The sequence below is a fragment of the Pteropus alecto genome, unplaced genomic scaffold, assembly GCF_000325575.1.
Source record: "Pteropus alecto unplaced genomic scaffold, ASM32557v1 scaffold3, whole genome shotgun sequence".
Classification (NCBI taxonomy): Eukaryota; Metazoa; Chordata; class Mammalia; order Chiroptera; family Pteropodidae; genus Pteropus; species Pteropus alecto.
The window spans coordinates 58,930,612-58,944,422 of record NW_006442484.1 but is presented as its reverse complement, the minus strand read 5'-3'; the positions used below and the strand labels follow the sequence as shown (position 1 = coordinate 58,944,422).

The 13,811-nt window shown below is 30.6% G+C and overlaps 1 pseudogene; it reads left to right on the top strand.

Annotated features, from left to right (window-relative positions):
- The first annotated feature begins 11,059 nt into the window (after positions 1 to 11,059).
- LOC112470748 lies at positions 11,060 to 11,178 on the top strand (annotated as a pseudogene).
- The last annotated feature ends 2,633 nt before the right edge of the window (positions 11,179 to 13,811 follow it).

Here is a 13,811-nt window from a genome sequence, read left to right as displayed (position 1 = left end):
TTACTGCAAATAAGACTAAAATCTTTATAACCTTTTGAAATTACCAGAGTATGTGAAAAGAAGACAAAGGTTGTGATGAGAGTACCTAACAAAATGTTTAGGCAGTTTTAATTTTAAAATGTTTCTCCTAGATCACGAGCCACTTTGTGCAGATGGGCACATTTTCTTACACCTGGAGTGATCCCAAAAGCATTATCTGTGGGAAGACCTTATTGTTTTCATTGTGCATTTATATTAGGTTGTGTGGAATTTGGGCGGCAATGTTAAATTACATTTCTCAGTAGCTTCAAGGCTCTATGTCTGTAATTAGTGGCTTCTGTTCTTTATTATACTGATCAGTAATGCAGCTCTATTCATCACCACAGTCTCAGTTAATTATCCTAGTTAATGATTTTCATTGTGTGAATAATATAAAGGACCCATTTGTAAAGATATTTTACATTGAGATTATTGGAAGGTATGACATCATAGTGAGCTGATAAGCTGTTGGAGAGATGATACCATGGGAGATGGTTACTTTCTATTGTATTCGCTTTGATTGAGAAGTTACAGAAGAGGGAAAGCAATGTAATTTTGCATTTACAAGATTATAATACTCCAAGTTGTGCAAGGAGGTGGGGAAGGAGTCAACCAGGACACAAACAGAAAATTAAACTTCCTCTGCATGCCTGAGCCAGTGGTAATACTAAGTTAGTGGATGGTCTGTCTAGTAATGAAACTGAATATGCTCTTTATTTGATAAAATGAAATTGCTACTTATTATGTGTTTCAACTTTAAAATATCTGATGTGGAGAAAATAAATTATGATTTTTCTATTCCTTTGTTATTATTAGTTGGCATTTTAGAACAAATACAGGTCTCTAGTAGACATGACATTAATACTTAAGAACTTTTCTTTTAAAAATGCACATAATTGTAAATTTTACCTAAAGATACTTTATTTTAGAAAGACATTAAAAAGTTCTGTAGCTTCATTATATAAAACAAAATTAGAGTTGATTTGAAACAATTTCATAAAGTAAGATGTATAATAATTTTAGAGGAAATATAAACTCTTCAAAATTTTTCAATGTTTTTTATGTAAAAACTATATAAAATACATATAAAATGATCTACATCCTTTTAGAAATTCTTCTTTTAAAATGAGAAATAGTTATTGGAAGAATCAAATTAAAAAAGTCAAAATATATTATTAAATAAAGTATGTCTTTGAGAGAATTATATTTCTCCATCAATTAAAGTCAGATGCATGTTTTATTATTTTGGTTATTCAAAATAATTATGATTGTAAAAATTAAAAATATCTTTCAATTTGTCTTCAAGGCTCTATTCTTATTTTTCTCACTTACACTTTTTCTTTTCATATAATGAAAACAAATTTTTCAGTACATTCAGGGTATGAGTGATGGACACTGAAGCCTCAGAAATTAAATGATAAAACTGATATTTGTTGCCAGATTCTGATCTAAAATAGTTGAGTAATGATTTTTTTTTTATCTCTATATGAAAGATAAATTTAATAGTAAAAAAGGTAAAATCGTTTGGTTGTATAGATTAATGTCTGCTGTGGCAGTCAATTCCAAAAAATTTTTTTTTAATCTTATAAACTAAGTCCGATGTCACCTAAAGTTTATGACACTTTTAAGGCTGAATATGATATCAGAACAGGTATTGTCCACTGAATAATCTTAACATATTTTTATGTACTTGCTTATATAATTAATTAGTTAGTTTTGATGGTTGTCATCTCAAAACTCTAGCCTGAATCATTGTGTCAAAACACACAATATATATTGATTTAATAATGGAAGACTTTAGTAGATCATTAAATTCCGAGTGCTAGAAATTCTCAAAGCATAGGGACTAGTGTCTCAAAATTTGAAGAGATGCTTGATCTCAAAAGAGAAATAATGAAACAATTTGATATTAACCCAGCCAACAGAATTACACCCAGCAAATATATAGTATGTTTTATATTTTTTAAAAATTGACATCTATCTACATCTATCTATCATCTATCTATCTATCATCTATCTATCTCATCTATATCATCCCATCAGTCTTTCTGTAGCTTCTGGTAATAAAGAGGGGCAAAATTTTATGCCATATTCTTGGAAAACTAGTGTCCATGGAAGGACATGCCTAGAAGTTTCCCAAAGTTGATGTGTTTTCTCCACCCAATTTCACCATCATCTCCTATGAAACACTTGGGAAAATTAACTTGAAGGATTTGTCTCATTTGAAAGATATCGCCAACATTTCTATAATATACCAGGCACTCTGGGCACTTCTAACCTAAAGATATCTTAGAACCTTGGCCTGCCCTGGGCAATCATATAGTTCTGGACACATGTAATGATTAAAACATGATAACTTTGGACAAGTCAGTTAACCTATTGGACTCATTTTTTTCAAATGTAAATTGGGTGGAATAACAACATACTAGTCATAGACTTTTTATAAAGATTAACTGAATCCAACCAGATAAAGATTATATAATAAGGAAAGGATGCAAGGAATGATTTTTATTCACATCCTCATCTCTTTATAATCTATTTGAGATATGTTTCTCACTTTTTCTTAGCATCTATTATTTCTTTTTTTAATTGAATTCTTTATAAATTAAGAATATGATTGCACATACTATATTTTTCCTATTATGTCATTCACTTTTTGCTTTTGTCATGACAGAGGTTTCTTTAGAGAGTTTAAAAATATGTAACATTAATTTTTATATATTGTTTCTGGATTTGGTCTTGCTTAATAAAAGTTTTTGCCTAACCTAAGATTATAATTTTGGAAACTAAGAAAGAAGTGAAGGGATTATGTACTCAATATATTCAATAGCTATGAAATAGCACAAATGGAAGTCGGAAGACCTCTTAAGATGAAATTGATTAAGGCTTCATATGAAAAGATTATGGTCTGATATGTGGCAGGAGTATTGATGATGAAGAGGAGAGCAGTTTGAAAAGTATATTTAAGTAAAACTAATAGGATCATGTGCTGATGATATAGGTCAGAAACTAGTGACTAGTTCAAACTCAGACAATAATTACTTTGTGGCCTGTGGCAATTCACTTAACCTCTCTAGGTCTTCTCTTTCTTATCTATAATATAAATATGTTGAATTCAATTATCTCTGAAGTCTATTTTGTGTCTGAAATACTATAATTAAAAAAAAAGTCTCTGGAGACTCAAAATGATAAGTGCTATCTCTTTCTATTAAAAGGGAAAAAAAATATGAACAAATGAGCAAAGAAAAAGTGTGTATATAAATAAATAACTAGATATTACTTAATTGAAACCAACTCTCTGGAAGACAACGAAAACTATAATTGAAAGAAAAATAGATCTGAGCGACCAAAATATGTATTCTAATGTATACTGCATACTCACAGTGGGTAGTAAATAATTAGTGGGCTAAGATGAAGGATTTCCTGTGAGTCAAAGGCTTTTAATCTTAGCTGTACCTGTGTATGGCTTGAAAAGAAAAATCCAGGGTTTGAATTTTCTGAGAGGTGAAATTACATTCATTATTATGTTGCTCAGGAGCTGATTTCTCTAGGGAGATATAGGTTTTCTGAAAATTTTTAAATTAGTGCTTCCCTGTAAATGAAAGACCATCTCCCATTCAGCAAGCAGTGGCAGACAGTATGTCAAGGAGAGATTCAAAATTTTTCCCCTTGCCAAATACTCAGATTTATTCATTTATCCATAATCCTCTATTTTTTTCTCTAAAGATTATTTCTTTTCAATAGTTATATTGGAATGAGATACTCAATTAATCCAGCTCTTTTATATGCTTTGCCCTAACATTCAATTATATGAATATATAACTGATTTTAGAATGGTTTTTCTATAGATATTCCAATGAAACTAAACATGCATAAAAATAGATATGAGATATTTTCTAAAAATAAAATTAGTCTATTAATATCTTCATAAAATGAGAGATGCTTCCTTGTATTTTGTACTGTGATCAAGAATACAGGTTACAAACTGGAAATGTGAAAGCTAACATGTACTCTGAGCATTTCATGTGTTGGAGAGTATGCTAAGTACTTTACATGCATTATCTCATTTAATTTGCACAGCAATTCAATGAAACAATAGATAAGGTCATTAATACCAATTTACAGATGGTAGAATCATATATATAATTAAGCAAAGAATTAAACTCTGGAATATCATTTTTATATATTCATAGGTGAGATTAGCTCTTAAGAATTCGATTAATTATAAAGCAGAATTAAGGAACTTTCCATAGTGGCCATGCTTTCATTCCATTTTTTTCAATAATATGATTTCTTAGTATAAATCCACATACTTATGTTAACATTAAAGTAAACATTACTGACTGTCATGCTTCTCAGTTAAACAAGAATCTATATTAATATCTACTACCCAAATTGTTACACTTTTGGAATATCCATTTAATGTTATCATATGTCTATTTTCTTCAGTGAAAATTTTGAAGTCTCTATTCATTTTAGGCAAAAGTCATTTTTATTATCACATGTCTCTTCAAAAATATTTAGGTGAATGTTACTCTTTGTTTTTTGATATTTGAAGATTTCTTTTTTCTTTTTTTTCTTTTTTCTTGTTATTTATTTATTTATTTTTTTAGGTGAGGCAACCCTTGGTTGACCTCACAGATTTCAAGGAACTTGTCAGTTTATAATCCTTTTATTTTCTTTTTATTTTTTACGCCTACAGTATCTAGTCTTCCTAGGTGGTCTCCCATACAAGTACTAACCAAGCCTGACCCTACTTCTGCGATCCGACGGTATCAGGCTTGTTCAGGGCGGCATGGCCGTAGATGAAGCTTTATTTTTCAAACATCTCATTAGGTTTCATGAAGAAATAGAATGAATATATATGTATACACACATGTATGTTATAAAAGTATTTTTTAATAAAATAATGAAGTTTAATAAAGCATTCCTAGTAAAAATTCACACTTTATGGTAACTTTAAACTACTAAGAGATATCTGCTAAGCTTTCCAGTAATGAAAGGTACTAAATGAAATTATGAAATTAAACATTTTATTTATCTTCAGCACTCATAATTTGGAGCAATTTATATATAAAATAGAATATATATTTTTATTAAAGATTACCTCTTTTTATTGTTTTGGATTATTTTATACAAGTATTTCATTTTCCCTAAATATTATAGTATCCTTTTATAGAGCACCTCAACTTATTAAAATTATAAGTGGAAGAAACCTATATGGAAGGATGCATCGTAAACAGTCTCTGAAATTTTTAAAATTAAAAAGTCAATATATAAGAATATTTTAAAGAAAACTATTTTTAACTGTGTTAATCCATTCTATGCTGTGAAAATAATATACATAAAACAGATGTTTAGGAAGTATATAACATTGTATTCTTTTGAAACTTTATATGTCAACCTATACATTAAGTACCTTAAGTGGTCATTAATAAATACTTCAGCTGAAAACAAAAAATCATTAAGTATTTTGATGACCTTTAATACTATCTCTAACTATTCAATGATTGTAATAAGAAAATACTATTTAACAGTGCACATCAGTGCTTTCCAATAAAAATATAATGTGAATCACGTGTTAATTTAGATTTTCTACTAGCTGTATTCAAAAAGTGAGTGAAATATAATACATTTTATTTTAACCTAATATATCCAAACATTATCATTTCAATATTTATTCAATGTAAAATATTAGTGAGATATTTATATTTGGTGGTGGAGACTAAGCCTTGAAATTCAATGAACATTTATGCTTATAGCATATCTTAGCTCAGACTAATCATGCTCAACAGGAAGTCACATGTGGCTAGTAGCTACCAAAAAAGACAGTTTAGTTCTAGAAAATAGCCTGCAGAACAAAAATACCCTTATTTACTTTTCTTTTGAGTGGCAATATTAATATGAATATTTTTCCTTTCTTAAAATTCTGCTTTATCATCTATTTTTTTTTATCATTATCAGTAGCTTGTTATAATGAATGTATCCTCAGAATGACATTAAAAGTAAAATGAATAAATGTTTATTCTGTTAGAGAGGTGATATGGTGAAAGAAAGTAGGAGATTTTGAAAGAGAAGGAGATGATGCTGCAACTAGAGGACAATATAGAATAGTAACTCTCAATTCATTTTTTTCAGGAATATTGATACAAGATAGAGGAAGAAATATCATAGGTATATCGTTCATACATTTATATTCAAGGAGAGTTTAGCTCAGAAGATGATTTCTTAACTATTTCATAAAGAAATCATTTAGTAGGGATAAAATTTTTATTTTATTATTATTATTATTAGTTATCACTACATTATGTAACTTAAAATTACACCGATGCTCATATAGCCTAATTGATTTTTAGTCAGTATGTCTATTCAGTTTATTCAGGCTTTTCAAATCAATTTTCTCAGACTTTTAGCTTAGCTAATGTCTAAAATTAACTAAACCAATTTAGTAAATTCATATTTTTTCCTTTTAATAGACAGGGATAGAATTTATCACTTTGAATCCCCAGAGACTATTTTCCCTCAAATTCTTATAGAATCTCAGACATGGAATGAATTTTAGAGATAATTGAATCCTACACTTATATTTTATAGATAAGAAAACTGAGATACAGAGAGGTTAAGTGACTTGCCACAGGTCACAAAACTAATTAGTGACTCAGTTTAAACTAGTTTCTATTTTCTGTCTTACAGCCTAATGCATTACTTTGCTCCTTATATTCCCTGCAAAGTACTCAATAAACCACAATGAATTGCGTCATCTTTCAAACACTCCTGTTACATGATCTGTAGAGAGGAAATTTTCTAATATACAGATTAATTTCTTTCTGGATTACTATAGTTTAACCTTTTACTCTCTGTCACATCTTTATTAAAATATGGCCTGTTCATCTAGCTGGTGTAATTCATATTTAAATAAGAAATGATCTGTAAGAAAAATAATCTTTAATTAGAAACTTGAGAATAAGATATTTGAAAATGAAAGTCTTTGCTAGATAAGTAGGAAACATGTGATTATAATCCAATAATATTTCTTTTTCCCACTTTTTACCATCATCACTATTCTGGCATGGCTTCTGAAAGTCATGAGGTTATATATAAAGAGAGACACAGAAGTATATAATATTTTGAAGCAATACATATATCATGTTGAGAGTGGGTGTGCTGTTTCCTGGGAGATATATATTTTGAAAGTAATTTAACCATTCTTTCTTTGTTTTTATCTAACATTGTATCATTTGAGTTATACATCCTTTATTCCTTTTCTCACTTAATAAACATTTATTGAGAGTTTACCGTGTGCTGCACAATTGCATGTGGTCCTGAAGGTGATATCTTGTTACTGAAATGGAATATAAAATGTTAGGTCAGCTTCATTGAAATGTTTGAGATTTTGGGTCTTACATGTTCTTATTTCTGTTTTAAAAGAATTCTTTTGGCACTATGCGAAGATTTACCTGAGGAAGGACAAGACAGGAACCCAAAAGTTCTGGTAGTATGCTAATGATCTTGTGCAGGTTAGAAACGTTGGAGGCTTGGTTAGTGTGGGATCAGTGATGGAGGTGAGAAGTGGTGAGGTTTTGCAAATATTTAGAATGTTAAAGATAACTCTAAATTTATGGCTTGAGTAGCTAGAAGGACAAGATACTCTTTATTAAGAAGGAGATTACTGGTGGTATATCACGTTCAGGAAACAAAATTAAAAATTAAACCTTAAATGTGATAACCTTTTAATGTTTAGACATACAAGTGAAGATGAAGTGTAAGTAGTTAGGTATACAAGTCTGCAGTTCAAAAGAAATAAAGAATTTAAATTTTAGAGTCTTTGTAAAATAATTTCTAAAGACATAGCATATGATGATATGACTTAAGAAGATACATATATAGTGAGAGATAAAGATGGGAAAGGATAAAAATTGAATACTAGTTTACTTTGATACTTACATGTTCGAAAGATAAGAAATGGCAAAAGAGAACTGGCGAGTGCGATAGGCAGCAAATTAAAAGTTAGTTTTGTCCTAGAGACAAAGTGGAAAAGAACATGCTATCAGCGGTATCAAATACTGCTTATCGATTCAATATGATGAAGTCTTATCATTGACTATTTAAGTTGGTTCCATAGGGATCCATGTGCAAAACCTGATTGGATAGTTGAGAAAAGTATGGTATATGAAGAAATAGAGACTGTGAATATAACCAATATTTTAGAATTTTACTTCCAACTGGAAAAGATAAATAAGGCAGTAATCAGTGAAATTATCAGGTTAAATAAATATTTTTTTTTTTAGTTGGGAAATACATAGCATGTTTTTATATTGATAAGAAAGATTCATTTTCAGGCAGACATTTGTTGAGCAGTGTGTTGTATCTCTCATTTTTAGGCACTTAGTATGAAACACATTAAAACAAAAAATCTCTCCTCTCTGGGACCTTATCCCTTATGTGCTTCTAGGAAGAGTCATGTAATACACAGATATATAACTCTTCAGATGATAGTGAGTGTTATACAGTTAAATAAAGGAAGGTCAGAGATATAGGGAATGATGGGAGATCTGAAGAAGTATTTTACTTATGATAGGCAGTTAAGGCAGAGGACTTCCTACTTAGAGAATACCGTATCTGCAATGACATGAGGCTAAAGGAAGAACAACTGTTTGGTGTGTTCATGTAACAGCAAGGAGGTAGATCAATGACTCTGGTTCAGGCCAAGGAGGAAGAGTGCTAGGAGTTGAGGTCATGGAGGTAATGGCATAATTATAGAAGTCCTGTAGGACATGATTAGATGTTTGAAGTTATATTCTATGAAATGAAGAGTCTATTGGGGTACTAAGTAGAGGATTGTCATGATCCAATTCATATTTACAGGAATCATTATGGCTGCTGTGTTGAGAAGAGACTGAGGAGGGATAAAATAGAAGCATAAAGATCAGTTAAAGTAGAAAATTCCAGATAAAATATGATAGTTGCTTGGATTTGAATAGTAGCAATGAAGATGGTAAAAAATAATCATACATTGAACATATTTTAGGGGAAGAGCCTTAATTATTTCCTAAGATATTGTGTGTGGGTTTTGATATTTAACGAAGTTTGGATGACTGTGGGAGGATTATGTTTTACAGGTGAAATAAGAGTTTGCTTTTGGACACACTAAGTTGGGATCATTACTAAATTCAACTAACTATATTGAATAGACAATTAGATGTGAGAAGGAAAAAAAAATGCCAGAATTACAAATTTGGATGTCATTGATTTATACTTGGTAATAAAATGCTGTAACACCCATATACTTACCATACATGAGATTTAAATTACAGCAATGTAAGTTTTGCATAGGAAAGCAATTTAATCAGCATAAAACATCAGTTTATTTATGCTTTGTCATCTTTGAATTTTGTGGTATAAGTACTTGAAGCAAATTGAAATATTGTAATTCAATATAATATCGAAATATTGTGACAACATGGTTTTACTAATTTTTGCTAGTCTTGATTAAGCAAAGGTTAAAAGACACAGAATAGACTAAAATGATCTCAAATGTAAACATCTCAGATATAGTAGAATTGTGTTAAAATAAATTCCTTTTAATTTAATATCAATGTCCAAGAGATGTCAAAAAGATATTATTGTAATGCCATATCATATGCCAATGTGATTTTACTAGTAGATAGCTCTGTACAACCTAACAGTTCTTGCCATTTTCTAAGCTCTGAGCAAACAAACAACTGCTAAAGAGTAGAAAAACTATCACAGGACAGCTTTCTAACCAAAGTCATCTCTATCTGCAAGTCCTAATCTTGGTTCTTTTTTTGACTTTGTCTTTTTCTAAATGTATCATCATAAAAACGATCAGAACTTTCGATGCAATAACTGAATCACTAGAGGTAAAAATATTGTCAATATTTTGGGAATTCTTTTATTGTTTTACTTTCACCTTGACTGATAAATCAACAGGTAAACTCTTTTAGGAACTCAGGGCTATGAAATCTCATATTTAAGGGTACAGTCAAATACTGAAAATCTCAATTTAATACAGAAGGTTCTACTATAGAAGGACATGCACCACTGTCAGCTATCCCTTGCATATGAACACATGCTTTTTCTCTCTGGCTCCCTCTCTGGCTCTCACTCGCACTCTCACTATGACAGAGACACAAATATACAGGAACACAGTGGGGCAGATACAGCCAAAAGAAAACACCACAGCTGGTGGTAAACAGACAATTAAAATAAGCAGTTGCAACTTGGCTTTTTATTTCACACATTTAAATAAAGGAGCACTTTCAAAAACCTTCCAAAGATTAAACAAATAAAAGCTTTCTTTAGTTACTGTCGATTATAAGAAGGAAAGTATTTATGGTATTTAAACTCATGTAAATGAATCGATGAAGGAATTCTTCGGAAAACAGGCAAAAGTTAAAAAAGGCAAAAGTTAAGTTTATTCTCTAAAAACACTAGCTTTTTTAGTGTGAGTTTGAAAGTGAACGATTCTGTTAAAATTTTGTTTTACTTTTCTTCTAAACATACAAGAGGTCTTGCTCTAGGTTTTAGATTATTTTATATGAATGATGGGCAAATTTTGTTTATGGTAGATGCTGACATAATTCCACTAAATGGGTTTACATCTGAGTTCTGCCTTGCACTGTCATTTTCTTTAGAATCTGTACAATTGAAAGCCATACTCCTAACCTTTAAGGCCTGGTGACAGAGCAGAATAGGCGTCTTGGCTTTCTAGCCAGTAACTTACATCGCTGAATCATAAATGCCCTGAACACAAATGAGGAAACAGGAAAGAAAGCCATAAAGTAAATTGCAGCACAATGTCTAGGACCAACATCCAGCTACTCATCTATTCTAATGGGTCATATAGATTTTGGATATATTGTATGTTTCTGGTACAGGATATTAAATTCTTCTAATTTTTTCCTCTTTTACTTTCTGAGTTGTAAGTATTTGTATGAACAACTCTCAATTCCTTATGTATTCTGTATAATTTAGTGCTTTTAAATAAGAGCTTATAACAAATTGCTCTAAAACATCTGTGATCTACGGCCATTCTACCCTGAACGAGCCTGATACTGTCTGATCTCGGAAGCTACGCAAGGTCGGGCCTGGTTAGTATTTGGATGGGAGACCACCTAGGAAGACCAGGTGCTGTAGGTGTAAAAAATTAAAAAAAAATAAGGGATTGTAAGCAGACAAGGTCCTTGCAATCTGTGAGGTCAACCAAGGGTTGCCTCTCCTAAAATAATAAAAGAAAAGAAAAGAAAACATTATATATGTATTCTTTATAGTGCTACTTTGAAATCATATGTATCTTATGAGAGTCATGTGAATGACTATAATTATAATTTATTTATTCAGCCACATTATTTTTTATTAGTTTAATTTAGAGTTAGATACCTTAAATTTTTACTGATGTTAATATTTTATATTATATATATATCTATAATATATAACACACATATGTATATCTTAATGATATAACATCTCATTTTTTTCTATCAACTCTCATTTTTCCACTTTTTCTTTTTTTTCCTCTCTCTCCTCATCCTTAAATCCTTCCAACATACACACATTCACAAGACAAACTTCCTGAATATTAATCAGATGGGTGAAAAGGTTTTAATATTTATTTGCTATTCTATTATAAGAAGTATGAATAATAATATTGCCAAATATTTGCTTTTGTTTCCTTATTTGAATAGGAGCCATGACAACCCCACTTTTATCCTATCAGAAAAACCTCCCAGATAAAATAGCTATAAATCCGGAGGATGTGGAGGATGTGGAGGATGTGAAAGTATTTGAAAGTAAATAAAGTGAGAAACTGGGCAGGAAATGGCACTTAGAAGTGCAAGTACTAGGTGAGTTTCTTGTTTCCACGATGTCTAGCCTGGAAAGAAGCCTCAGTTTGCCCATGTGAGGCAGTTAAATCTCTGACTGAAAATCCATGGCCTTGATGTTCTTGAAGATCAATAAGACATGATTTAGGGTAATCGCAAATGACAGAAAATGAGAGACAATATCTGTGAAAGGAGTGAACCAGAGAATGGTAGCCCCAAATACTGTGTGTGAACTAATCCTTGAACCATGCATGTGGAGCATGTATGGGGAAGTCCTGAAGAAGCCAAGAGAAAAAGAATTCCCATGATATTTGAGGTGTTTGTTCAGTAGACATCAAGCATGAGTCATATAAAAACAATGACACTTAGAAACTTTGGGCTGAAAGCCAAATATAATTAGAAAACTTTGAAAGCAGTCAGAGAAAAATAAAACACATCTCATATAGAATGATGATTAGAATGACTGTTGAATACTCTACAGACACAATGGATGCCAGAAAACAATGAAAAACATATAGAAAACATTGAAAGAAAATAAAAACAACTGTCATAGCAGTATTCTACATTCAGCAAAAATATCTCTCAAGAATACAGTCAAATAAAGACATTTTCCAACAATAAAATGTAAGAGAATTTGTCTCCAGCAGATCTTTACTGCCAAAAATGTTAAAGGAATTTCTTCAAATTGGAGAGGAAAGAAACCAAATGAAAATTGAGATCAGAAAGAAATGAAGTACATACAAAATTGAAAATATTTGGCTAAATACAATTTTGAAATCCTCTTATTCTTTTATAAAAATACGTAATTATTCAAAGCAAAAACTGTATTTTGAAATGTAAGCAAAATTTATAACATTTGTTGTGTAATATAAGCAAGATTATAACAATGTGTTGTGGAATTTTAACATTGCATTTCTGTATTTGACAAATCTAACAGAAAAAGAAAAGTGCAGGTAAAAAATACAACCTCTGTTATCTTAACTCTAAGTAGACTGTGTATAGTTTAAGCATGCATACTGTAGTTATTAGAATAGAGGTCTCAACCCCAGGTGACATTTGAGAATGTCTGGATACATTTTTCATTCTCACAACTTGGGGGGCAGGATGTATTACTAACATCAAATGAGTAGAAACTAGGGTTGCTGCTTGATTTCCTACAATACTCAAGATAGCCCCCACAATGCTGCAAATATCAGTAGTGCCAAGGTTGAGAAATCCTACTCTAAAGTAACAACTAAAATATAAAAATAAAATGAAATAATGCAAAGAGGTAAAAATAATAAGTTAAAGCTGAATTAAATTTAAAAGTTTAGTTACTCCAAAAGGAATAAAAAAAGAAAAAATGAAGAACACAAGTAAAAGTGGAGAAAAACAGAAATGAGTAGAAAATTATTAATTTAATTTCAACCAGATACATAATTATATTAAACAATACTGACTAAACTCTCCAATTAAAAAGGAGTTATACAACTTCTCTCCATCCCACTCAGATTTTAATAAACTGAATGGAATTTGTGGTACCTTTTGATGGGAAAAGAGCTCATGCCTATCATTTGCTCATCTGTGTCATTTTTAGAGAAATTGTTTTAGCCATGTGATCTTGTCTCCTTGGTCATAATCGACTGAGCCAATTGAATTCTTGATCCTAGAGGAAGTAATCTATATTTTGGATTGTGCAGATCAGATAGTTTCACATGAAAATTTGAGCTAAATCCCATAAATTTTGTGGGATTAAAATTGTTTAATATTTTGTTAAAGAACAAGAAGACTTGTTAACTTTGTTCCTGTTATGCCAGAGCATTCCGCCTACTGCCTTGCCAGAGGTCTACATATTTATTTTCTTCCTTAGGTATTATTAGATTTTATTAACATACTCCTTTTAGCTTGTGCTATAATTAGTACACTTTAGATTTTTGTATAAAATATCAGAGTTGTTAAAAAATATGGTAT